The 26,976-nt window shown below is 38.8% G+C and overlaps 1 long non-coding RNA gene across 12 annotated transcripts in view; it reads right to left on the reverse strand.

Annotated features, from left to right (window-relative positions):
- LOC147581273 (uncharacterized) overlaps window positions 1-26,976 on the reverse strand; it is a 276,532-nt gene that overhangs the window by 79,662 nt on the left and 169,894 nt on the right. The window lies entirely within an intron of this gene.

Here is a 26,976-nt window from a genome sequence, read left to right on the forward strand (position 1 = left end):
GTAAGTGTTCTGTAAATATTTTCTCAGTGTAACTGAATGAGTGAACTTGATCACATTCTTATAAAGGTGGCGGTATGAATTATTTATTATCTTTCTGTATTGGCTTCCTATTACTGCTGTATCAAATTACCACAGACTTGATGATTTAAAACAACACAGTTATTATTTTATAGTTCTGGAGATCAGAACTCTAACATGAGTATCATGGGGTATTGTCAGTATCATCAAGATATTGTCAGGGCTGCATTCATTCTGGAGATTTTAGGGGAGAATCTGTTGCTTTGCCTTCTCCAGTTTGTAGAGGTTGCCTGCATTCCTTGGCTCATAGCCTCCTCCCATCTTTAACGCCAACAATGACCCATTGAATTTTTGTCATGCTCTACCACTCTGACACTGATTCTCTGGCTTCCCTTGTGATTCTCTGGGCCTACTTGGATAGTCCAGAATAATCTCACCTAAAATCCTTAATTCAATCACATCTGCAACATACTTTTTTGCCCTGTAATGTGATATATCCATAGGTTCCAGGGATTAGGACATGGACATCTTTGGAAGGCCATTATTCTGCCTGCTACATCGTCCTTTCGAATGATTCTGAACAAATCACCCTTGTCTTGGGTAATTCTATGGAAACTTTATCTTTCAAAATGCTACATGGTCACATGCTGGAGAGGATTCCCCATAATCTTATGTCTCATTTTCCCATGTCATGGCTGTGGCCTGAGGGGGTTAGTAATGCTACTTTGCACACATTGAGCGAAGAGTTTAGGCTACTGCCACATATGCACTTAAACAGCCTAAAAATAAGCAGACATTGACTTCTCTGGACAGGCTAAAAATTCATTTCTGTTGCTGGTAGAAGATAATTGCAAGTAGAGAAAATGCATTCCACTTCCATCACCAAAATAAGGACACCACCACTGTATATTGTAAGAAGATAAAATTTCGTGAGAGTCAAGGAAATTGCACCATTATTAGAAGGATCTATCTTAAGCCCGGAAGATGGGGTGTGGGGGGGAGAAGGGCCCGAATGATAGAGTACAAAATTTGCAATGAGCTAAGGCAGTTCTCTTCACTTGCCTAGGCTAAGTTAGCCTGTACAATTAAGCAAACCCGGGGGCCTAACACATTAACTTGCTATCGATATATTCTAACTGCCTTGGCACAGCTAGTGTTTCTGGCATTATTTATGAAGGCAGTCTTGCTATATTTGCACAGCATGTGGCACTGTTCATAGCAGGCTACAGATTATTGTCAATGAATAATGCCTGAGAAGCTCCTAACCCTTTGTGCTTATGCCTAATAACTAAATAGCAATAGCTGCTTGTCTGTGTTCTGCTTAAGGTTATAGCACAGCCATAAATAAACTAGTGGCAAGATCCATTTGGCATCAATGACTACCACTGCAAAGTTATAAGTTCATATTATTCCCTGTTATATTATAAACAATGTTCATACTAAGATTTCTTAAAGGTGAAGAATACAAAATATAGACATCAGAATTTTTTGAAATCTCATATCGCTTGAATTGTTAATCAAGCCAAAGTATATATCTGGTCTTGCTTGGGAATTTACCTTTGGGCAATCACAGAGAAGTGGGAATTCCTACACAATCATTTTTATCTCGGAATTAATAAAAATTGCATGAAAGTTTATACTCTAACATTCAGTGGAAGGTTAGGCTTTTTCTTGCCAACCATTCTTCAGAAGAGGCCAGTGGATCTCAAAATTTGCCTGTTGGGTAAAGGCAAAAATCCCTGAGATTTCCCCTTTACCTCCTCTTAAAGGCTACATACAAACACTTTACCAAAATTGATAGGAAAACCAGCACTCCTTTTGCTAAAACACCATCAGGGCAATCTCTGTGCCTGATGCCCAGTTTAAATGAATATCTTTCAAATTCATGCAGGAAGTAAGCATTCAAAACGAAGTACTGACCTTCTTTTTTTTTTTTTTTTTTTAATGTTTATTTATTTTTTGAAAGAGAAACAGAATGTGAACGGGAGAGGGGCAGAGAGAGAGTAAGACACAGAATCCAAAGCAGGCTCCAGGTTCCGAGCCGTCAGCACAGAGCCCGATGTGGGGCTCAAACCCACGAACCAAGAGATCATGACCCAAGCCAAAGTCAGACGCTCAACCAACTGAGCCACCCAGGCGCCCAGTACTGACCTTCTTTAGGAGATCACCACTCAGTGTAAGACTCAGGACTTATAGAAGGTAATATAAACCAAGTGCCACAAATACTGGGCAGGGAGGCAGAGCGAGAGTCCTGGACAGAACTGTAGTCACGAGGGACTTCACCATGAAAGGGATCAGGAGTTCTCCTTCGTCTTCTGGATTTTACCTGTCTTCACCAACTCACCACCGTGTATTTGTTTCCTGAGACGGCCAAAATAAATGACCACTATCCAGGTGGTTTTAGATACCTGAAACTTATTCTCTCATAGTTCTAGAGACGAGAAGTCCAAAATCAAGGTGTCAGCAGAGCGTTCCTCTCTCAGAATGCTCTAGAGGAGAGTCCTTCATTGCCTCTCCCAGCTTCTGGTGTCTCCGGATGCTCCTGGGCTTATGGCTGGATAACTTCATCCAGACTCTGCTGTATCTTCACATGGCCTCCTTCCCTGTGGGCCTCTGTAGCCAAAATCTCCCTCTCCTTTCTCTTACAAAGACATGGCCTGTGATTGCATCATCGAGATTCTTAACTAATTATATCTGCAAAAACTCGATTTCCACTCTGAGGTTCCAGGGGCATACGAATTTTTGGGTAGGGTGTATGCTATTCAGTCCACTCCACGACATCTCATTCCTCTGCCTGGGCCAGGCTGCTTGAGAAGAATTGTATTCCCATGACTCCCAAACCTCCCTTATTCCACAGCTGCCCTATTCCCCAAGGGCTTACAAGAGAACACGGAGCCTGGATTGGTGCCAAACAGAACACCCCCACCCTGCTGGCCGTCTTCCCTGCCCTGCTTCACATCCGCCAGGCTTTCTCCCTGCAGAAAACCCTGGAAGGCTGGCTCCACCCTATGTTCCACATCGCTGGGGAGATGGACTTCTGTCTCTAAGGTTCCCTTCATCTCTCTGGAAAACTTTGTGACCTTCCCCACTCAGCACTCAGGCAACCTGGAGAAACTCAACCTTCTATTTAAAATATACTTTTTTCTTTCTGTAAAGGTGATGCCACTTTATTACAAGATGATTTTTCAAATATATCATAATACTAAAAAAGATAAAAATCATCAGTAATACTACCTCATAGAAGTAATCACTACCAATTCCTCAACAATCTTTATGAAATATATAATATACTTTTTTAAAGGGGTTGGGACAAGATTACACATAGGAATTCCCCAACCCTTTGGATCTCAGATGCACAGAACTGAATTGACTTATAAAGTTACTTTTATGATATGATGAACACCCAGGAAAATAACAATCAAGAATTAGAATTTTTTAACTTGCTCTTTTCATATTATCTATCCTAATCATTTCCTCATATCCCTAAATAATCTCTAAAATACAATTGTTATGGCTGCTTATTATTTCACCTTATACCTTCATTGCGATTAATTTAAATAATCCTACACTACAAACATACAGACCAAGTTCAATTTTAATAAAATAATAATAAAGCAATACATAGCTTTATTTTCAATCTTCTTGAATATTGCTGATACATTTCTTAATAAAAAAAAAGACATTTTCAAGTTTTTGATATATATATAACTAAATCTCTAGTACATAACAATTTACAATTCTACCATCTGGTTCATTATTCTCTTCAAACACTATTAACTGTGTCAGCTTTGACTACTGAAAAAATAGACAATGTTATAGCACTTTAATTTGCATTTCTTTAATTACTAGTAAGGTTAGAGATTCTTATCATATATTTATGAATCATTATACTTCTTTTGTAAGGGGTCTCTTCAAATTCATTACCTGTTGTTTTTCCATTGGGATATTTATCTTTTCAGTAATTCATTTATTCATACCACATTGTGCAGTGTGCCAGGCAGTGGGCTGGATTAAGGGAAAAGAATGTTGGAGGTTAAGGGGGAGATGGTGTGTTAATTTCTGCTTTTGCAGAAAATTATGTTCATTTCACGTACATTTACAAAATCTCTTTATGTATTAAGGCTACTAATCCTTTGTCATGTGGCCCTAACATTTATTAGTTTGTCATTTGTTAAGTCTGTGTTTGGTAAGTATTGTTTTATGGAAGTTTGGGAGGATATCATTTTTATTTTTCTTCATTTTGAGGGGCAAGGAAGGAGTTTATTCTTTGAGAGAACTTCCTCACCAAAGTATCCGGCCATTGTTCTGATTTGCTTGCATTTTCACTCTTTTCATATAACTTTCCCATTTGGATTTTATTTTGATATTTGACATGAAATTTTAGAACCTTATTATTTCCCAAATGTTAATTATCCCAGTATCATGAACTAATGATCTATTTTCTTGTTGTTTAGAAGCTCATATTTATTATATATTAACATTTTATTTTTATTTTATTTTTTTTTCAACGTTTATTTATTTTTGGGACAGAGAGAGACAGAGCATGAACGGGGGAGGGGCAGAGAGAGAGGGAGACACAGAATCGGAAACAGGCTCCAGGCTCTGAGCCATCAGCCCAGAGCCTGACGCGGGGCTCGAACTCACGGACCGCGAGATCGTGACCTGGCTGAAGTCGGACGCTTAACCAACTGCGCCACCCAGGTGCCCCATATATATTAACATTTTATAAATATCAGAGTCTGTTTCTAAGATTTCCATTCCATTCCATTGTTCTATCTATTCTCTATTCTTAGGCCAGTGTCATAGTATTTATTGTTAAATCTTTATAATATGCTTTCATATATTACAGTGCCAATTCTCTCATTTTTTTCACTCTCTTCTTTTTCTTGATCCAGAATACCTTTATTATAAATACCAAAAATGCAAATAAAAAATTCCCATGGAGACTTTGATTGGAATTGCCATAATTTCCCTTTAAACTAAATCTATTTTATTTAGTTCCACTCACCTCTATTTCCATTTGCTAAGCAATTCTTCCTACTAATTATTTTTTACTCCCTTAAAATATCTGACCCTAATAATGCCACCTTGCAGGACCACAGTAAAAAGACCTGTCAATTCAGGTCTTCTGTTTCAAATTCGACCTTATAAATGAAGAGGGTTGTAGGAAAGAAGGAACATTGCTTAGAACTTAAAAGAAAAGATTGTTTTAAATCCAAATTTTATTAGCAATGTGAATTTATAAGTCAAGGTAAATAAAAATGCACTTAACCTTTTCTTTTTGTTGGGTAAAATAGTACAAAATTTTGATATATTTTATTGTAAATGAAAAGTATTTCAGATACTTTATGATTATTAAAAGATTTGTTGACTAGTTTCATCTAATATAGCATTGTTCTGGTAACAGAACAAAGTAGGAATTCCCTAACATTCTTATTTATAATAAACTATAAGTGATGCAATGGGTTTGGATGGCCATCTCCTGGAGCTTTTCTCTAAGAACAGGTATGCAACTTTTAGCTTCTTCTGAATCTTCTACATGTCCCACATTGCTCTTGTCTCTAGCTGTCTGGCCAGCAATGTTTGCCTCTTGGTTCGGTCATCTTCAAATACGTGCTAATGAAAGTACAACCTTAAGTAACAGATCACAAACAAATATATATACAGTTTTCATGAACCTTAGAAAAAGAAATTAAATGATGAACTCATCTGAATTTTCCAGAGTATCAGCAGATAGGGAACCATCTTTATTTTCTATAAACCTTGATAAGACTGAATAACTAGGTTGTTACATTTATCCAGGTATAAGCAATAACAGCTTGCTTAAAACTTTTTACAGTCCATTCCAAATAGCACAACTCACAAAAAAAAAAAAAACAAAAAACAAAAAACAAAACATGGAATTCATTAAGTACTCATTCTTTTCTCTCTTGGCACCTAAAAATGGGTCAAATTTCTTACTCAAAGTTCAAAAAAAAAAAAAAACAACTTTACCTATGCTTTACCTATGTATGTTAGCTTTTTGTTGTTGTTTTCTGTTCAGGAACTGAGTTGAAGCAAATCAGGTACCTTTTAGTTAAAGCACTGAAAGTAATTCCAGTGGAAAAGAAAGGGCTGCCTATCCTATGAGGCATAAGATACAGGATCAACCATGAAAACAAGCAAACACTCAATGAGCCCTTCTATGTGACATTTGTGTTTTCATATGTATTGATCCCACTTTACCACATTTTAAGTGGTTAGTTTCTCAATTCCAGTAACTGTGCCTCTTTGGTGACTAACATGGAACTTGGCATTGGAAGGAGTCTCTTCAAGTGTTGAAGGACTACCCCAGTTTCTCTGTATATCTCCCTGGAAGCTCTTATGGCAGTACAGGGAAGCCTCACCCCATCTCAGAAGAATCATCACTAAAGTTTTCCGTGGGGGTCTCAAGACTTGCCACCCCTACAATGCTATGGGGTCCTTAGCAAACACCATTGCTGGAAACATCTGTGTAAGAACTGAAGCTCTTACCCAAAAACTCACAAGGGGCCAAGGCCAAAAAATCTACTTCACCCATGCAGGTATCAAACAGCCTGTACATTCCAAGTAGACCCTCTTCACAATTCTCCTTTCCAAAGGCTTTGAAATGTCTTATTTTCCCCCATTTCAATTGGAAATCTCCGTATAACTGGATATAATTTCATTTATATGTAAATTAAATTATATTTTCATTTTCATGTATGTTTCAATTGAAGCTGAAAAAAATCACTATGTCTGACTTATTAAAAACTGCACAATTAAGTGGAATGAGGCTCCCTTCATAGACCTAAGATAGGATTCTAAATTATATTTATACTTTCAATTTAGTGACATGATCATATTGAATTAGACCTGGGACATTATCTAAAATGTCTAGAGTTTCCTTACTCAGCAAATTTTTAGTCCACTGTCTTTATGGAAAACTTGGCAACTTATTGTCTCACATTTTCTTTTTTCTGATCCCACTATCACAGTCATCACACATTTTCTTGGCAATGTCTTCAACCAGGAGATAAGTGCTTCTTTTCGCACAGGGTTGCTGAATGTAAACTTTACCTGGACTTCATGGAGTCACTTACCTCTTATGATGGCTTTATTTATGTTTAAAATAATTTTTTAAATTCCTACCTTTCCCTGGATCTTTGTCATGGAACATTCCACTGGTGTAATATTACAGTAGAAGTTAACCAAACTAGATTGGCATAGAGGCTCCAGTGGGTCTCTGTATTGGGTCATGCAATTAAAATATGTGGAAGTTGCTTAATTAAACAGATAAATGCTCAGGAACATGTAATTAAGTTAAGTATCCCTTGTATGTACAGAATTAATTCAAAATAGGTGACTTGAGGTTAATGTTACATATAAGCAGTCTAAGGTTAATTTTTAAAATAAATAAAAATATACCCAGAAATTTATGTGGGCCTTATAAACAATAAACTAGTATTTACATGTTTTTTTTGTTGTGCTAAACACTTTATGTAAACGAGATCTTTTAATCTTTACAACAACTTTAAGTTAGATACTATTATGCCCCTTTCACAAATTAAAAAGCTAAGGTACAGGAAGGGTTAAGTAACATGCCCCCAGTCACATAACTAGTGGTGGCAGAGTCTGGGTTCAGACTTATGTCACCTGACTCCAAACTCGTTTTCTTAACCAGTATGCACAACTACCCATAAAGCTTACTCCCACCCACGCATTATCCAAGAGCCTGAACTTGCTAAACTTCTACTGTCAGATGAGTTGAGACTAATTTACAGAGCTATGCAAGATGGAATCCGCAGTCATGCAACAACACCCAAAACTCCTTGACCTGGAAGGAACCAACAGACAGAAGGCACCGATTTAGAAATACCAGATTTAGCAAATAAAAATATAGAATGCCCAGGTAAATTCGAATCTTAGGTAAATGCAACATTTTTAAAATATAAATATGTTCAGGTTTGTAATATGGTTATATAAGCCCCTATATCCCCTCTCCTCCCCAGCTAACCAGCCCCCCTGTGGTAGCAACTTTGCAGGCCCACTGTCTCTGCAGTATGACTTCGTGGACTGAATTGTAGGGAAGGCCCTTGTCAAAAGGTTTAATCCATATCTTTATATTTCAAGTGAAGACTGAGTCACAAAAGGTAGGGTGTTTCGATGCCAAACATCAGAAAAGTTGTCACAAACCCTTGGTGGCCATTTTCTCTCTCACTCCACTCCTCAATCCTCAATGCAATGAAAGATTCAAAACTTCATATTGAAGAGAATGCCTTTCACATTCTATTGCCTTCTGGGTATTCAGTTTTAGTCGTAAAATGTAAAGACCAGATGGACATGGTCATTCAACATCTGAGGGCAGAATTTGGTCTTGGATGTTTTGTGTAGATAGCCTTAAAGCCTACACTGGGGATCGGGCCAAAAAGCATGATTCCATGTAAAATTAATTACCGGGTAAGCTTCCCATTACCGAGTTCACAGTGGCCTTGAAAAATATTGTCCTTCGAGGTATGCCAAGTCAAAATCATGCAAAGTGCTATTTAATTGATGCATTGAGCTTAAAAGCAGCCAACTCTATCATATTAGCCCTGTGTTGGGCACATCAGCAACAGCTCAATAAATAACTTGTTGACCGATTGACTGAAGGGATATTGGAAAGGTACTGGGTGATTCTCTGCTGCATGACCAGATGTCCTTTGCAAGGATAAACCCAGCACGGCAACAGAAAGTTGCTGAAAATTATTCATGAGAGCAAAACAGAAGAGAAACCCGTTATCTGCATTCTATGGCAGACGCATAAGCATTGGAAACAAGAGTTGTCACAACAGTGAGGGCAGAGAAAATGGCACAAGATTGGGAATTTGGAGGCTTGGATTTTGGTCCTTTGCCAACAACCATGTGGGAGGCTATGGAAAAGTTCATTTACGTTCTCTCTGGAAGTTTGGCTACATGTTTTCTAAGGACACTTCCATTCTTTTTTTAAATAAAAAAACATTTAATTCTTTTTAATTTTTTTTTTTGAGAGAGAGAGGAGGGGGAGGGGAAGAGAAAGAGGGAGACACAGAATCCAAAACAGGCTCCAGGCTCTGAGCTGTCAGAACAGAGCCCGATGCGGGGCTCGAACTCACGAACCACAAAATCGTGACCTGAGCCAAAGTCAGACTCTTAACTGACTGAGCCACCCAGGCACCCCTCCCATTCTTTAATTTTATAAATTTTCTTCTGAGTCAGGTTTGCATGCATTTAAACATCAAGAGGTTTTAGTTCTCTGCCTCTTTTCAAGTATTGATTTGCTGCTTTGACTCCTCAACTTTCTAAGCAATTTCATACTTGATGAATGTGATATCAATTTCTCATGGTTATCCCCACTCGTAAGGGAGTTCAGCTAGTTAGGTTACTCAGTGCAGGCCTAGAGTTGTCATATGATCGATCCTTCTTATAGTCATTCATTCTTTTATTTAGTGAATGCTGGAAGTTTAGTCAGTAAATATTTAATATTTATTAAGAACCTACTACATGTTATGCAGTGAACCAGGAGCTGGTGAGAAGGTCCTTATTCTCAAAGAGCTTAGAGTCTGTGTAGAGAAGCAGGAGTATAAACAGAAGTTCAACACATTGTGGTGGGTACTATAATAGAAGTGTTTACAAAGAGCCGTGGTAGGCTAGAGGGAAGGGGACCATTTTCTATCTGAGTCAATCAGAGAAGACTGGTACAGAGGAGAGGCCATTTGAGCTGAACCTTGAAAGATGAGGTTGTCAGAAGGGCTAGAAGAGGCATTCCATCAGAAAATGCAAGGTAAGGGGTGCCTGGGTGGCTCAGTTGGTTAAACGTCTGACTTCGGCTCAGGTCATGATCTCACTGTTCCTGGATTTGAGACCTGCATCAGGCTCTGTGCTCACAGCTCAGAGCCTGGAGCCTGCTTCCGATTCTGTATGTGTGTGTATCTCTCTCTCTGCACACCCCCCACCTCACAACTCATGCTCTGTCTCTCTCTGTCTCAAAAACAGAAAACTAAACATTAAATTTTTTAAATAAAAAAAAAAAAAGAAAATGCAAGATTATTTTGCAATAATATGCACAACTGGTAAGTGCTTGAGGGTAAAGGGGAAGTTGAGAAAGCTAAAGAGGCCAGTTTTAATAGCTAAAATGTCCCAACGAGAGAAATGAGGAATTGAAGTTGAAAAAAATCATAAAAATGTATTAAAAGAAGTATGTATTTTTGTGGCACAAAGGTGCAGGAGAGATTAAGAACGTGAACCCTTGCCCTACAGAAGACTGCACTTAGAAGTAGAGAGAACTCCATGATCTTCCACAGGCCAGCCTTTGGAGCAGACATCTTGTCGTAGCTTCAACCACTGATTCTGTACTGATTTCTCATTTTCCTTAAGACTAGGCCTTCCCAAGCCTCACTTCTCATTGACCCTCACACTGAAGTTGCCCTTCCTTTCCCAGCAATCACTCCCCACTGTGTGACCCCATTGATTACAACTTGTAAGTGCCTTGTCTGTTCATGTTTGTTCGCTTTGAATTTAGAATAAATGTGTTTCCTTCCACAGACAATTGTCATTTGAGCTTCTGTTTCTACCCTTCAGTAAGGTATCAGTTTCCTGTGTGCTGCAACCCTATTAGTGCCTAACACCATGTCTGGCATATCAAAGCCAAAAATCCCATATTGACAGCGTGGAGCAGGAACCATAACTTTCTCCTTATATTGCACTAATCTTCAGAACATCTCATGTTTCCAGGGTCTTTGTAACCTTTCAATAAATAGTGGTAAAAAATGCAATTTCATTTCCTCAGTCCTAAAGAAACCTGTTTCTTTCTCTGCTAGAATGAGTTAAGGTGTTGGAATAGGAACAGATGGAAAAAAGCGATATAATTAGGAACCAGAAGAAACAGTGACTTTCCTATTTGTATGGCATGGTTCCTTTCATTGAGTGTAATGTATGAGCTCCAGTATAATAAGTAATGTGGTCATCAAGTTTAATTTCGCCAGCCATTCATTTGACCATAGCTGCCATTCCCGTCCAAATCTTCAAAGGGCACTGCCAGGATGATTAGCACCGCCGCCACATCTTTCTCCTGTAATATCACCGAATCTGATCAACCGTCTTTGCAACTAGGATCACAGGTAGAGAGCTATTTTAGCACTCACCTGATAATCGTTTCTCCAAAAGCACAGATTTTAGAAGAGTAGTAGTCGCCAATTGCGTATTTTGTCTACAGCTCACTTGATTTAATAATAATGCTAATAGAACTCATTTCAGGCAAATATTTGATTCTATTCCACATGTAAATGGTTATAGCACATTGGATTGCATACTCCTGCTTGGGCTCAGTTAAAACAGGGTTCACATCCTCAGCTAAGGACATAAGAAAGGAAAGCATTCTCAAAATTGCCATTTCACTGAAAGATCTGATGTTTAAATGTTTCACCTGAAAATAGCTGTTTCAAATGCATAGAAAAGCCAGGAGTGCCCTTATTTACCACTAATGTTGTGCTTTGCACATTTTTATAGCGCACAAGCCAAGTTTATGCATGAATCAGTACTTAGTGCTAAAATTCATGAATAAATGTGATTTCAGTCAGTGTTTAAATTCAAGGAAGATGCTTTTTAACACAAATCTACATGGGCAGATTTGCTGAATTATTAGCTTCAGTGGATGTTTATGGTCTCCGAATTCAGTTGAGACTCAAAAAATAAAAAGTCAAGGCATTTTGTTTATTAAGTGGTGGCTATTTCCTTTTCTCTAAAATTTGAAGAAATTCACATGGTGTCTGACAATAACTTTACCATCTGATAAATGTCTTTCCCCCGAGATGGTAAAATATACAAGTGACTTCTCCAGTAATTACGTGGAGTTATGAAGTTATGTGCATTCTCGATTTTCTACAATAAAATCCAAAGCTAAACAGACAAGATTTCTATGTGGGCATCCTTGCTAGCTGACATCCACATCACTCATTATTTACAGATTATTGTTTTTCCTACCTAATTCCATTATGCATATAATTCTTAAAGGCTCTCATCAAATGAACATACACAGTGCATCGTCTGTGCTTCTGAGATGAGTTCACTGCTAGAATTTATTAGCCTTTAATGACAGTACAAAGTCCTTACGGAAATTCATAGTATCGTGAATGTAGTTGACAATTTATGCCACACCGTCCAATTCTTTTGAAGTGCTCAGACACATATACTCACACACATACGCCATGATATTATAAATAATGACATTCTGCGTGGCAGGCAATTGTATTCTGAATAATCAGGGCCCATTAATATTCTCAGAAGTTATTGTGTTTACAAATTAAGACTAGCATAATTGCAATACTTGAAACAATAAGGTCATGGCATTAAGTCCCCAACGGACTTGTAAGGTCTGTAAGTAAGAGATACTTACTTTTGTTCACTGCTCTATCCCCAGTGCCTAGAACAGTGGCTAAATTACAGTTTATTTTTTCTAAAACAAGGTTTTATTTTTTTTAATTTATTTTTTTAACGTTTATTTATTTTTGAGACAGAGAGAGACAGAGCATGAATGGGGGAGGGTCAGAGAGAGGGAGACACAGAATCTGAAACAGGCTCCAGGCTCTGAGCTGTCAGCACAGAGCCCGACACGGGGCTCAAACTCGCGGACTGCGAGATCATGATCTGATCCGAAGTCGGCCGCTCAACCGACTGAGCCACCCAGGTGCCCCTAAAACAAGGTTTTAAAAAATAAATAAGTTGTCTAAAAAATTAAGTGGAAAATAATTCTCTCCTTTTTAAATTCCTTTTTGGTACAGCAGTGGAAGAGGATATGTTGTGGATCAAGAGAAATCATAAATTTGATTTACATACATTTGATACAGAAACAGTAGCCAGCTGGGCAGGATTTCAAGGTGATCATTTCCCCTTTACAGGAGAATCTATAATTAACCAAGTATTGAAAAATCACAGTGATTTACAGTTGTTAAAAACCTTAGAGGCAGCAAATTATGGTAACCAAGGAGATTAATGTGTAAGGGTTGACACAAAAGGCAGAAATGAATTGGGGTAAGCACAACTCAACTCACACTATCCATGGAACATGTGTCTGAGAGTGTCCCCACTTGCTTGCTTAGATCTAACGATTAAGCTCTCTCTGGTTGGAGACCTTTGATCTGTTGGTCGCAGCCCATAGAGAAACACACACAATGTGCATGGTCCGTGAGAAAATACAGCCCTCCATGAGGTGTTAACACTTGTCCTGCCATGTCCTGGATTCATTATAACGGTAACACCCCCATTTTCTCTCTTATGCTAAAAACTTCTGCCTTCTACAGCTTATCCTTTTGTGTGTGATCAATATGAAAACAGGAAGCATTTAACGTGTTCTAACGAGACGACATCCTAGCCAAGTTATTTATGACATGAAACAAGTACTTCATGTTTCCATTTGTCCTTCTCTTTCTTAGCCCAGCCTAAGTGCGAAAGTATAAATGAGGCGGACTCCACGGTCCAAGCTGACTCCCTAAATTCACAACCCCCATCCTTTGATCAGACCTGCTCCAAGGGTCTTGCTAAGGATTTCATTGTGCTAATATGAACTCTGGATGGATAAAATCCACTTCTCAGATTTTTAAATTAAACTGGAAGATGCCTGCTTGCAGACTCAAAACATTATGTTCCGTAACTTCTGAATAAGCCCGCTACATTTTGGAATATGAAGATAAGAACATGGGAAGGAAAGAAAAATAATAATAAAAAGGAAAACTAAAGTGGAAAAAAAAAAAAAAAGCTAGAGACTTCCCACCCTTGGGGGTTTTCCATCTCCCAGCTGTTTTTACTCACTACCTCTGCCATCTACCACACATCACGAGGCGGGGGGGGGGGGGGGGGGGGGCGGGGGTTGCATCTCTGCTGGGTGAGGGACACAGTGCTAGCCACACTGTCAGCTCCTGTACCACCTTTCCCTTCCAAGCACCGCCAGAGAGGTGTCACTGAAAAAGCGGAAACACTGTATGTAAGAAAGGCACTGACACACAAAGGAAGGCAAAGAAACACAAAGGAAGGCACTGACTGGGACATCTAGCCTATGGGAGGAAGGCTGAGGAGAAGACAAGTGCTTGCATTCAGACAGGTATGAGGTGCTTGTCAGGCCTGCTGAACTTTGTTTTCAGTTAACACTGAACCAAACAGAAACCTGAAGATTTTACTGATTGAAGGGACTTCTGGATTTATCTGGCCCAACATCCTCACTTTCTAGCCAAGATCTTTATGGTTGAGATATAATCCTTGGAGGCTACAACAACAGAATTTGACAGTCCACAGCTATCCTGCAAATATCAATGCACAGAAGGCCGAACTAACACTCTATAGATCCATCTTCCATTATACGAGATGACTTCACGTGGTATGGAGACAGTATATTTTACTAGCTATGTACCTATGTCCATATATTTTTTAAAAAATATAATTGGTACATGGAATGAATAATATATAATTTCCTATAAGTGAAAATAAGCAAACCCCATGATGTGACAAGGAGAAATTGCTCTCTTGAAAATGTGGACTAGAATTTGACCTTCAACTTCATTATACTATCTCAGCCACCTACTTACAAGTGGAATGGGGCCTAGATGGAGGTAATGGGAGTTTCTCCAAAAGGAGCAATCAGGAAGATTTTTCCTAATATCAGGGGTCTTTATTTTTCAGGGAAATTGAGTCACTCATTGAGGTTATGAGAATTCCCCTGGATATTTCCCCAGATAATATTAAACCCAGCCTTCCTTGAAACAACAGGAAATTAAGTGAATTCTTCACCTATTTCCATCCATGAACGCCTGTGATTACTGAGAAATTGTGAAAAATGATAATGCTGCCAAATAATAGTCATACATTTAATATCTAAAATGTCTCATATAGGGGCGCCTGGGTGGCGCAGTCGGTTAAGCGTCCGACTTCAGCCAGGTCACGATCTCGCGGTCCGTGAGTTCGAGCCCCGCGTCGGGCTCTGGGCTGATGGCTCAGAGCCTGGAGCCTGTTTCCGATTCTGTGTCTCCCTCTCTCTCTGCCCCTTCCCCGTTCATGCTCTGTCTCTCTCTGTCCCAAAAATAAATAAACGTTGAAAAAAAAATTAAAAAAAAATTAAAATAAAATAAAATGTCTCATATAGCTGATAAATCAGGTAGAAATTAAATAGGTATCCCAATTAGGTATCCCAATCTCTTATCACAGGTTTTGGGTTGAGAAGCAGTAAAACAAGAAAGGAACAAACTTTGAGAAAATCTGGGCTGGGTTTTATCTGAACGGGGTGTATATCATTACTATATCTATAAACTTTGCAGACTTACAGTCCCTCTAAATCAACACAAGTGTTAAACGTTAAGTGTTATGGTGTGCCTGGGTGGCTCAGTCAGCTGGGCCTCTGACTTTGGCTCAGGTCATGATCTCATAGTCCGTGGGTTCGAGCCCCGCGTCAGGCTCTGTGCTGACAGCTCGGAGCCTGGAGCCTGCTTCAGATTCTGTGTCACCCTCTCTCTGACCCTCCCCCCGACCCCATGCTCTGTCTCTCTCTGTCTCAAAAATATATAAACATTAAAAAAAAAATTAAACGTTAAGTATTAAACACATGTATTTCTACCTTGAGCCCTAGCCTTTCTAGTTAGAATGAGTGGAGAATAGATGCCCAGAATCAGGTCTCGTTTCCTTTACCAAAGCTAAGATAGGTCCTGATAGAGACTGTTATGGCACTTTGTAGGCACGATTCTAAAAGAAAGTCAGCTAGAAGGACTGCTTGCTATCCCTGAACATGGAATGAAGCCTGGTAAGTAACCTTGAACCACTCTGTTTCAGGGCAGTGGTTGTGTCTGTACCACATTCTCAAATAGATCTTCTTCTGCTGAAAAGATGCAGTGGTGATATCGTGCCTAAGATTCCTGCCCATGAATTTTTTCCTCAATCGAGTTCGATGAATAAATATTGAAAGGACACAGTATTTGGTGACTGATTTTCATAAATGACTCCAGAACTTCGGTTTTTGCAGGCCTGAAAGATGCGTGATAAGACCCAGGAGATCCCAGCTACTCTCAGAAAAGACAGTCAGAATCCCGAAGGCCGTGCTGAGTCAGCAGCTGCCTTCTAAGATTTATTTCAAGTCTCCTGGCAGAGGATACGCTGCCACGTTTGTTCTGTTTTTTTGGTTTTTGGTTGTTTTAGAATTAGTTTTAGGCCACTAAAAATAATTTACACCAAAACTCTCAGGTCAATTACTCCTGGCAAACTTTCATGTTACCAAGACAATGTGTCAACCGCCTTCTGGAGTAATAACATAATTGACCTGTCAAAATACACTCTTTATGAGCAGAAAACATGAGTTATTAATGGTTGAGATTCAACTGGCTTTCTCATTCCCAGCTATTTCTGTTTTTTCTAAATCAGTATGAGATACAGGTCAACTTAGGACCTTACGGAATTAAAGGGATTTGTCTCTTCAAAAAGGTGGTCAAGGGCTTTGAAGATGAAAACTTCCGGTAGAGTTAGCATAACTGATTCTTGGATATGGGGTAAAAAACATGATGAGTGAAGTGAAAAGATTCCAGGATTAATCCATACTCACAAAGTATATACATATGGGTTTAATATTAGGGAAAAGTCCTCAATAAAAGTTTTTGATTATGCAAGTTATAAGGCAAAACCAGAGACATAGTTAAGTACATACTTTCCTCATTTTTCTTTGTACAATAATCTCTAATTTGCAATAATGGACACAAATCAGGCTAACGACTCTTCTTATTCAAACAATAAACATTGATTGAACTTAAGAATTTTCTATTTATGACTTGCTATGCTTGTTTTGAAGCATTTTTTAAAGCAACACACTTTTTGCAAGGTCATCATTTGTTAAATGGATATCAGATGTTAAATGGATTCTCTAGGTTAGATCATCTAGTCATGTAACCAAAAATTATCTCACTTGACACTTCAGTCATCATACTGCTTTTCTACCGCCTTTGGTGTCTCTGACTTCATGCCAATTTACATAGTAATGAACAGGTGGACTTCAGTTGTATGAATTTTGTCTACTGGGACCTCAAAACGTAAACACTAGAATGCCCCAGTACTTAATTCCTTAGTGATCTCTTTTAGTCCGGTGACTTTAAAGACCTACTCTGTGCTGTTGACTTGCAGACTTATGTCCCGCCCAGCCATTGCCTTTGAAACACAGACCTACGTGCAATTGCCTGCTTTGCATCTCTACCTAGTCCTACGTCAGGCACTGGAAACTTAACATGACCAAAGTAAATGGTTGACCTTCACATCAAACTCCTTTGCCTGACATCTTCTACTTCTTAGTTTATAGCAACTCTATCCTTCCAAGTTCTCTGCCCAAATCAGTTGTTCCACCTTTGAATTCTTTCTTTCATCCCGCATTCAACCTGTCAGTAAATCCCATTGGCCCTACTTTCAAAATATTTCCAGAATCTGAAAACTTTTCACCACATCTACTCCTGCCAATCTAGTTCAAGCTTCTATTACCTCTTGTCAGGATTTTCGGGGTCCTTTGGGGGTCCTTTCTTGAATGCTTATGGTTTGTGGTTTATTCTCACCATACACTAGACAGACTGGTCCTTTTTTTTAATGTTTATTCTGAGAGAGAGAGAGAGAGAGAGGGAGGGAGAGAGAGAAAGTACGAGTGGAAGGGGGCAGAGACAGAGAGAGGATCCCATGCAGGGCTCAATCTTATGACCACAAGATCATGGCATGAGCCGAAATCAAGAGTCAGACACTTAACCAACTGAGCCACCCAGATGCTGCCAGACTAATCCTTTTAAACGTTAAATCATACCAGGCTCTTCTCTGCCTCACAATCTCTAGTGGTTTTCCATGTCATTAAAAGTAATGGCCCAAATTCCAACATGACCTACAAGGTTGTGTAAAATCTATCCCCATCTCTTGCCTCCACAGTTCTCTGATCTATGTTTTACTACCCTCACCATTGCTTCAGTTCAGATAACCAGGCTGTGAGAAAGGAGAGGAGAGAAGAATAGAATGGAACCACAGATAAAGCGTTTAGATTCTGTGGGGATGTTTTTTTTCCTCCAAAATACTTTTGCATGGCTCACATATGATGACAAGAGTAAGCTTGGTTGTGAAGAAACAACACAGCTTCTGGCCACAGTGAACTGTGCACTCAGTGCCCCCTCCCAGAACAAAGACTGTGGCTCTTTTGTCTTTTGCATTGTTGAATGCTAACGCAGTACTTACTGCATAATTAAAAAAAAAAAAAAAAAAGAAGAAGAAAAAAGAAAGAAAGAAAATGTTTGATAAGTCCTAAATTGCTATAGAACACTTGGTTCTTTCAATAATTTTGGCAAAGAGTCTTTAAAAAAAAATGTAATGAAAGGTATCTTGATCAGTTAATGACATACCACACCCAGTGTCCATACACTTGTACTATTAATGGATGCATTCACCAAAGCTCATATAGCCCTGTGCTGTAAGCCAAGCGGTTCCCAGGCTTCCCTGTTAGTAATTAGGACATCTAACACCAAGTGATGTGAGTAGTTGAAAGGCCCATCTCTAGACTTCATTTTAAGGGTTTCTAAATGGGGAACTTTCTCAATATGGCCCTTATTTGTGCAGAATTTACACTCTGTGTCTTTGAGTTTTCAGGTAGTTTCCTGGTAAAACTTTCTAAGCCCAGATATCTATATCTTATCAAAGAAATTTCCCAGGACTTATATTTACTGCAATCTACTGAGCCAGTAGAGGACTCTTTTTCTACATATTAAAAAACATCATTTGTGTGGATAGCAGTTCCTTTAATTTCTGTAACTCAAAATTATGCAAGCTCACTGACTAGAAAATTCTCCTGAGGCATTTCAAATGTCAAATTGAGAAGCACATCAGAGAATTTCAGCATGAAATTTTGTATCCAACATGAGCCGGCACCACGTCGTCTAAGAAATAACAGTACTGGAATCATATTTGGAAAGGTGTACGATTATGAAATGGCACAAGCATCAATCCTTTATCAGAATATAAAAATGTCTTTAAAAATTTTAGCCCCCTGTCCTGACTGATTGGTGATGGTCAGTGAGATTCTGCAATATTCCGACAATTTTATAATGTCTCAAGCGAGCATAGTTCAAGTGTGCCCTCGGTGTAAAAAGTTTATGATGATATATATTTAGGCCCCAAAGACGGCAGGAACATATGTCTTGTTTGGTTTTTCTTATTTTTCACAATGCCACTAATTTATTTTCTTCCAGGTAGAATAAATGAACACCAGGAAACAAAGTGACAAATCTTCAATTTTTCCAAAAGCCCTCGAAGCAGCCATTTTTATCACAGGGTCCGAAGCAGCCCTTGCGTGCCACATTCCCTGTTTCTAATACTTTTGCTCTTGTTCAGGGAATTCGTACTTATTCTTCAAGGGTTAGTTCAGGTGTCGATCACTGTCCTGCTTTCTCTGAGGAATCCCACCCCACCGTCCCACACATCTGCCTATACCTTCATTATGGAACCCTTTTCTCTTTCCCCGCCGATGTTACAGCATCTCCCATATTAGTCAGTAATACCTGTCCGTATCTCCTACTGGACTGTGACCATTGGGATGCCAAACACAAATAGCTCTCTTACCTCCAAATTCTTAGTGCAAATCAAGTAAAATGGTAAACAATGTTTGGGATTTGAAGGAGTTAAAGCAATTAATATCACAATGCCTTTCAATCAGTTACACAAACAAAGACTCTCTCTTATAAATCTGTGCTCCACAATCATCAATCTCTTCCAGCACACAGAAACTCTAGAGTGTTTCACCACATATCCATGGGCCACAAAGGGATAAACCACTAACAGGATGGCACTGAATTGAAAAGGAGAGAAAATGAATTTAACAGGCACAGATACTAATTTTACTACTCTTAGGAGCATTGCTTCGTTTCAACAAATAAATATGCATAGCAATATTCTTTCTTGATTTGGTACTCCTCTCCCTCTGAAGCACAGCTGCAGAGGCAGCCAAATATGTTGGCATTGGAAGGGGACAGTGGCAGTGCCCCTAAAATTCCTAAAGCAGGTAGGTGAGCAGGAGGCAGAGAAGGTATCTCTGGGTCAGGCTCCAAAATCCAGATTCATTTTATTGATGTGGCTATTGTTTTATGCTGTAGTTCTATGAGAAATCATGGGAAGGGGCATACTGGATTTTTCTGGGGTCCTCACATGCTAATAGCCACTTGCCACTGATACTTGAGCGATTTAACACATTGGAGAATAAGTCTGTGTTTCAAATCCTCTACACTGTAGAACTAAGTGTTCCCGGCTTGTTCTATTTTTGCTGTTGGACCATTTCATTTGAAGGCACATTTGGGGAAGATGACAGCATTAATTTAGCTAACAATATTCATTTTGTTTTCATTAGTTGTTTTTGTAGTTTCCTATTTTGATGCTTGATCTGATAACTGCATAATACCCAGAGGGTGCCTCTGTTTGTATTAATAACAGCTTCTCATTCACACTTCATCAATGCTAGAATAGCCCAGCTTCACCGTCAAAGGAGCATGAATCAGAAATGTTTCTGAGAAGAGGGTCATTTCTAATGCAGATGGAAATTACAGGTAGGAGGTGAGGTGAGTAGGGAGACGCATACTCTGAAGTGCGAGGCCCTGTCCAGGATTAGCAGACATGGGTTCTCTAAACAGCTCAGCGCCTTGGGCAAGCCACTTAAACCACCTAAACCTCAGTATTTCCATCTTCAAAATGGGTGTGAGTCAGTTACAGTATAAAATAAAATTCATGATTCTGTAACTATATACTTGCATATTTAGAGTTTATAATTGTGTCAGCTCTGTTTAACTGAGCAATGAGGACCCTTGTGATCACCTAACAGAAAGTTTTGGAAGGGTGCAAATAATTTAGAAGGGTGCGAGTAATTTTTTGACGTCAGTAAATAATAACCATGTATCAGATGCTTATGTGACAAGCTATTCTGTCTTATGCATGTATAGTATTTAATCACTACTACCATGCTGTTTTAAAGAAAAGAATTTGAATTTATTCTATTAATTGTTTACGAATCTTGGCTCAGAATGCCTGTATCCAGGAAAATGTATTTGTACTTTGCTTATTATCCTTAACACATTAGATGAAATTATCTTTATATGTTTACTTCCCACATTACACTTGATATTTCTGAAAATGAGGGCCCAAGCCTTATGTATTTTTAAATTCTCAGCATATAACCCAATGTTATATAAAAAAATTATAATAAAACATTGGCTATACATAATTTAATGAATCAGCATTTCCAAAACCAATTTGTCCTGAAAATTCACTTCAGTATCTCTTCCTTTGTGAGTCTCTGAAAGAAAAAAAGAAAAATACAAAAATCAAATGTTTAATTCTATCAAAGTGGAAAGGGAAAAGCTGAGGCAGAAAAAGAAACTGAATATTTCAAATATGGTTAAGTGTCCACACAAAGGAGGAAATAGTGCTATCATCATGAAATAAATCCTACCAATAAGGTAGGTAGCCTGAAAACTACTTTTTGAAATACCTATGTTCTTTATCTTATATTATAATAGGAAAAAATTTAATAGCATTTTTTATGTGATGACTTGTAGTAATCTCAGTTACTTTATCCAAATCTACCATAAGGACATTTAAAAAGTGGGCCATTGTTATGATCGAGGTGACCCATGGGGAACTGAGCCCAGTAGCAGTAGAAAGAACATGGCGTTAGAAGAGATCAATGAAAAAATTTTGTCATAAATTATGGCATAAAACTTGAAGGTGTGAAAAGAGGCCAGAACTAAGAGTTCTGCTGCCACAGTAGAATATCTCCTTTGTCATCCTCAAGGGCAAGTAACTATTTGCTCTCATCCTCTTCATCCTCCTTACTCATCAGAATACCAGAGTAAATAATATCTCAGTGTAGTCATATGTATGGAAAATGAATCTATAGTTACCCCAGGTTAAATTTCTCATATATTTAGAGAATGTGTCCACGTCAGTGACCATGAGTCATACCAAATAAATGACTATCACTCCTTAACCATGCTCTTAAAATATGTACAAAAATAGCTACTCACTTAAATCCCCATTGAGCCCTTCTGTGTCTTTGCTGATTCAGAAGGATTATTTAGTGTTTAAATCTTCAGTGCTTTCTTTTCTATTCTTTTTCTTATCGTTTTGGATGGGAAAATAAAGAAATCTAAGTCATATTGCAGAGACTCACATTAGCATAAACGTTTCTCTTTTCTATGCAATTTAATTGTTCTTATGATTAAGAAAACAGAAGAACGAAATCAGTCTCTCTTTTGCACAATGGGAATAACACTGTGCAATCAATAACAATTCTGCACAAAAGCAGTGTAGTGATAACATTAAATGGTGGCCATCTTTGCATTCCTCCTACTTTCAACAAATAGTTCCTTGGCTCTGTCACCAAAAGACAGGAGGACCTTGATAGGAATCTGAGCTTGTGAAAATCAATGAACAAAATGCGTTGTGTGTTTTTTTTTTTTCCAGTTTTTCCCTGCCCCAGATTCTCTCTCCTCCCTTTGATGCCTTTCTCTGTGCCCCAGGAGACTGATCCCCGTGCACCAGCAGACCCCCTTCCAGCTAAGCCCTACCAGTCAGGGGAATTAGAGGTTGGGTTCCCCTCTTCCTCCCTGCTTTGGATGGTGCCCCTCCACAACCACAGCTCTTTCTTGGCAGTCCCTCCTCACTGCTCAAGCTCTCTCTGATTCTGGGAACACTTTTTTTTTTTTTTTTTGCCTGTTTCCCTTTAGACCAGAGGGTGGTATTAGCTTTCCGCTGTTGCTTATCTCTCAGTGTCTAATACCCTCTCTGTTCCCTGACCCAGAAATTCATTCCTTCATTAAATTCTTTTCACTGGAGTGGATTCTGTTTTCTACTGAATCTTGATTGATAACAATCATGAACTTGAAAGTAAACCAACTTAAACATTTCTATTCCAATCCCTCAACTCTGTTGAAATATCTATGAAAAATAACAGCCCTTCTCTTTGTGTAACGGAGGCTTCAACAATCATGTCTGGGTTTCAGTAGCCAGAAGGGATTTTTAACCCTGGTAATCAGGGAGTGTAGGGATATTCATGAATTTTGTACATTGGAGAACTGCTTCTCCTGGACCCTACCATGGAGTCACCCTTCTTGCCAAAGCGAATGTGTTGTCATACTCCCTTTTACTGCAGTGAGAAAAGAGAAAGAACAGTACTGACTTTGATCAGAGAGCAATGCCAAGTGGTGCCACGTTGGAGTCTTGAGACCAAATGAAAAACTAGTAACACTGATCACATCTTGATTTCAGTGTTTTACATTTGGTTCATCAGGGATTTGTTTTCATTAATTTAAATTGTTAATACTGAATTTTAAATGTTTTACCTTGATAACTGAGCTGTTTGGCATCTTCCCTTATATCTTGCACCCAAAGTGAGTACCTCACTGCCCTCTCTCTAGTCCCGACCCTATTAGAAAGACTCAGAAAAGAGAAACTTCCTTCCAACTGAAAGAGAGTCAATGTAGGTTGTAGCATAGTTATTAAAGAAGCAAACTTGGAATTTAGGCAGACTTAAGTCTGGATTTTCCCCCTACTCAAGTTGTAACCTTGGGCAAGTTGCTAAACTCTCTAAACTTCAATTCCATCGTTGCAGAGTGAATGTAATAGTATAGGCCAACAAACCCTGATAGGTACTGCAACACCCAAAATGTTCCTAGAACAAAATTATTATTCACACAATTGGCACAAATTCATTTGCAGCAAATTCTGACTGAACTGAGGTAAGGCAATTCATAGTCTTTCTTTATTCCACATATAAAGTGAGTACTTACAGGTACTGCCCCAAATGTCACAGCAGGAGGGGAGGGGCCCAAATTAGATGTATGTTATGTGTACCATATAGTCCATCTAAAATTTGGAAGTTCTGAATTTAAAATGTTAGGTGAGCCTGAGGCAATGGATAGTGACTGTGAATCTATAATAGTTTTGCATGGGGATTCAATGACATGCTGCATGAGAGTGCACCACAGAATGGGGGTACCCAGTGAATATTCACTGGAACAGATGCTTTCCCAGAACCCTGGAAACTCAGAAGCAGATATTCCATTCTGGGGCATCCAGACCCTAACACTGCTTGATCCCTGGTGAAAAATGAGATCTTGGAGACACTGAGTTAGGTTCAAGAAGCAAATAGGTTATTATAGAAATCCTTCCAGAAAATGATGTAAACCCTGAATATTAAAGGACAGCGGCATGGCAAGAATGATTTGTCCTCCTTTGTGTGGACACCGCCTCAGGCAGCTGTGGGCTCCTGTTATATTTTGTGGGGAAGCAAGGAAGCCATGTTGAGATGTGCTCCATATACTCCTATTACGTGTGACTACCTCCCTTCTGATTAGGTTTGTATCTTTGGCTAATTAAATCAGGAACTTAATGTAACCTTGAAGCATGTACATGTGTTGGGAGTGGCTCTCTTCCTGTCCATCTGTAACCTAGCTGAGGCACCACAGTGCTCAATAAACATTGTCTATTAATGTCATCTTAAGCACGATGATTTCCTCACTGGCAACAGGCATTTTTCAGAATTGAAGCTTTCTTAGAAATCAGTTGATTTACAGTATAATCTTTGAGCAATTGCAGATGCAGAGACCAAAATTTCACTGTAATTATGACTAAAAGCTTGATTGAAGAAAGTGAAAACGTCATCCAGTCTGGGGTGGGATGTTAACTATATCAGCAAAACATGAATGATGAAGAGACATGGAGACTGGACCATAACAGAGACAATTCCCTTAATTGTACATGACGAAGGATTTTTACCAATTTCCAATAAGAATCGGAACTTAATTTTAAAGCCTGTTTTAAATTCTTCAGAGTTCCTTTTTTTTTAATTATGCCTAAATTTACTTGTGAGAACAGAATAGTTTGTATTCTACAGAATGGGTTTAGTCATCATCATCTTTTAAATTGTCTACACATTGTTTTTACAGTGGTAGATGATTAATTCCACTGAAGACCCCATCTGTAACTTCAGTCAAACTCTGGCACTCAGATCAGACCCACTCTCGACCGTAGTCTTGTATCTGGGGAAATACCTATGAAGGTGGCCCAATGATGATACCAACACCCCTCAGGTTTGCTAATATTGATGAGGAGCTTGTGCACTGACCAGAATAATGCCACAAGATGGGCAATGAAGCAAATCACTCAACTCACATCATCTATTTTCTCATTTATAAAATTGCTCATTTATAAAATTGAGTATTTTTTCAATTTTTTTTTTTTTTTTTTTGCTGAACTCATATTATTTTTTTAAGTAGGAAGAGCAAAATAGGACAGATAAAAATAGAGACATTCTGTTTGAAGAAGTTGAGATGCAGAGTTCTCACATTTTATCACTAGGTTGCCTGCCCCCCTCCCAATGCACTTATAAAGCACACTTAGGACTCTAAAGGGTCTTATAAGAATCAGTGGGTCAGATGGTTCCTAAGAAAGAATCCTTTCTACTCTAGCACTAATCCTAAAATCAGTGCTAAATCCACAAATCTATGAGTTTCTAATAGTTACCATTTACTAAGTGTTTAGGATATACAAGGCCTGGGGTAAGCATTTTATACACAGTATCCTATTTAAGCTTTAGAAAGACTTTACAAGGCAAGGACCACTTATCCCCTTATACAGATTAAGGAAGTAAGGCTCTAGGGTTTAAGTAACCTTCCTGAAGTCACAGAGCCAGCAATGTGGCTATAGAATTCAAGTTCAGTTCAGTTGACCCCAAAGCCCCTTGTTAACCAGTATGTCTATCAGCAAATCCAAAAGAGAAAAACTAGTCTGGTGAATAAATCTCTGGAAATGGTCTGGCCTGAAATTTAAAAAGATCTGAGCTTCACACTGGTTTTCTGTCCACTTTGCACAGTAGCTCTCTTTCCCCCTGCCCCTCCTCTACTCCCCATTGCACGCCACTCTCCTCCCTTCCCCTCCCCTCTCTTGTCTCTCCAAACCACCTCTCTAGGTATCCAGAAATTTATGGCAGGAAACATGGACACTGACAGCCACCCAGTTTCATAGCTTATACCTCATGAATCCAGACAGCAAATGCCCAGGCCATTTCTCAGGGGTACTTGTCCCTATCTGGACCATTCCATTGAGGATCCATTCAAGAGGGCAGGATAAGGGTGAAATATGGCTATTCTTGTTGCAGCTGGATAGCAGTCCTCATACAAAAGAGATGGTAAGGTACTAGCGCTCTAAATAAAATATTAGAAGGTGGTTTCATTTCATAGAAAGATGGTCCTGACCGGATTTGAAAAATATTGCTCTTACTTTCATTTTCTCATTGATATACTTATGTATTAAGTACCGCTTTGGCCATGCTGTATGAATATGCAAAACTCTGGAAGTTCAAGAATGCAGTTTAATCTAGAGTTTTGCATTCACTATTTGTACAAATTGCTACTTGGACAAATGACTTCTCTCCTAGTTCAGTTTGTTTGTTTGTTTGTTTGTTTGTTTGTTTGTTTGTTTGTGGTATGGTTGTGTTTTTAATTTTGTTTTTTGGTTTTTGTTATTTTAAATGAAATGATGTTCTTCAAAAAAAATTTTCTTTAATGTTTATTTTTGAGAGAGAGCCAGCCTGAGTGGCAGAGGGGCAGAAAGAGGGGGAGACAGAAGAGCTGAAGCTGAGAGCAGAAAGCCCTATGTGGGGCTTGAACTCACAAGCTGTGAGATCATGACCTGAGCCAAAGTTGTCTATTTAATCGACTGAGCCACCCAGGTGCCCATGAAATGATTTTTTTTTTAGTTTATTTATTTATTTTGAGAGATAGCACAACAGGGGAGGGGTGGAGACACAGAAAGGGAGAATCCCAAGCAGGCTCCATTCTGCCAGCACAGAGCCCAACATGGGACTCAAACCCACCAAGCTGTCAGATCATGACCTGCAGTGAAACCAAGAGTCGGACG

Source organism: Puma concolor, chromosome B2 (assembly GCF_028749965.1).
Source record: "Puma concolor isolate L17-30 chromosome B2, mPumCon1.1.hap2, whole genome shotgun sequence".
NCBI lineage: Eukaryota > Metazoa > Chordata > Mammalia > Carnivora > Felidae > Puma > Puma concolor.